Here is a 1578-nt window from a genome sequence, read left to right on the forward strand (position 1 = left end):
GGAGCGCCGCTTGCGCCCGGCCCGCGGCGACGCGCAGCAGCAGCAGCAGTACCAGGCCACGGAGCCGTCCCCGCCGCCGCCGAGGTCATCGCCACCCCGGCTGCTGCGGCTGCTGCGGCTGCCGCGCCGGCTCGACGCGGCCGAGGACCCCGATGACGGCGAGGACGACGACGAAGAGGACGTCGGGCAGCAGCAGTTGCCGGCTGCGGACGCGGCCGCCGCGGTGGTGATGGTCGACGACGGCGACGACGGCGGCGGCGTGCTGTGGTGCGGGTGGTGCAGCGCGTGGTGGTGGTGCTGCTCGTAGGGGGGCGCCTGGTGGAGGTACGAGCCCCCCAGGGGGCCACCCAGGCCTCCCCCCAGGGGGCCCACCACCACCTGCGCGGCCGGCTGCTGCGGCGGCGGCGGCTGGGACGGGTAGTCCGGGAAGGACGCCTTGTTCGCCCCGATCGCCAGCGTCATCGCGGACGGCCGTCACGGCGCCATGGCTCGCCACCTGCAACACAAGAGAACGCGGGTTCAAGTACCAGCTCCGCAAACTTTTTTTTCTGTGCACCGTTTGATCTCCAGCGGGTCACAAAGTACTTGCACGAGGGTCGACCGCCGGGCCGGTTGGGGGGCACCACGCCCGACACGGGACCACGCAGGCAAATGTAAAAGCAGCCGCGTCACCGCGTCACCCCTAGCAACGGCACAAGCTCGCGAGTTGTCAAACAAATGCCCCATTTGCATTGCCAATTGCATGCAGAAGGCAGGAAAAAAGAAGGGCTGCCCCTCCCCCGCGCCGTCCTCAAAGTCCTGACAGCCCTGCCGTGCCAGCCACCCCCGAGGGCCCGCCCCGCCCCGCCCCACGCTCCACGACGGCGGTCCCATCAGGTCCCTTCAGGTCCCTTCAGGCCAAAGTGGCTATACTCCATTCGCGGATTCCAGGCCCACTAAGAGCCTCGCTGTGGACAAGCTGCTCTCGTGTCAACACGGCCTAGTGCTCGTTGCCGCCAGCGACCCAGGCCGGGCCGGGCCGGCGTGCTGCCTTAATGCACCGGAGTGCATGAAGCGCCGCGAGGAGAAGAGAGTTTTGAAAACGGGGCAAAAACATTCCCGAGAGCCGCGCGTTTGAGGTTTACAGCAGACAAGGAAGGTACCCGCAAACGGAGGTTTCCAACAGACAAGGGGAAATACCTGCAAACGAAACACAGCAACAAAGGGGCCTAAAATGCGGAGAAGAAGCTCCGCGTCTCGTCGGGCAAATGCGATCTCGCTGCACTGTGATCAGTGGACCAGGCAGAATGTAGCGGGCCACGGAAAAAAATGGATTTGCTAGCCCAGCTAAAAATTAGCTGAGGCAGCTAATGTATTGGCTGGTATGGCGCCACCGGAGATTTTAGGTGGCACAGCCAAACTACAGCTGCACTAGCTATTTTGTTAGGTGTTACAACTTCTGAATATTGGCATACGCAGCATGCATATTAGTTGAGGCAGCTATATTTTTCCTTCCCGTCCTCAAAGTCCTGACAGCCCTGCCGTGCACAGCCACCCCCAGAGGCCCGCCCGACCCCTGCCTTGTCCCACGCTCCACGA

Source organism: Thrips palmi, unplaced genomic scaffold, assembly GCF_012932325.1.
Source record: "Thrips palmi isolate BJ-2018 unplaced genomic scaffold, TpBJ-2018v1 HiC_scaffold_16, whole genome shotgun sequence".
Taxonomy (NCBI): domain Eukaryota; kingdom Metazoa; phylum Arthropoda; class Insecta; order Thysanoptera; family Thripidae; genus Thrips; species Thrips palmi.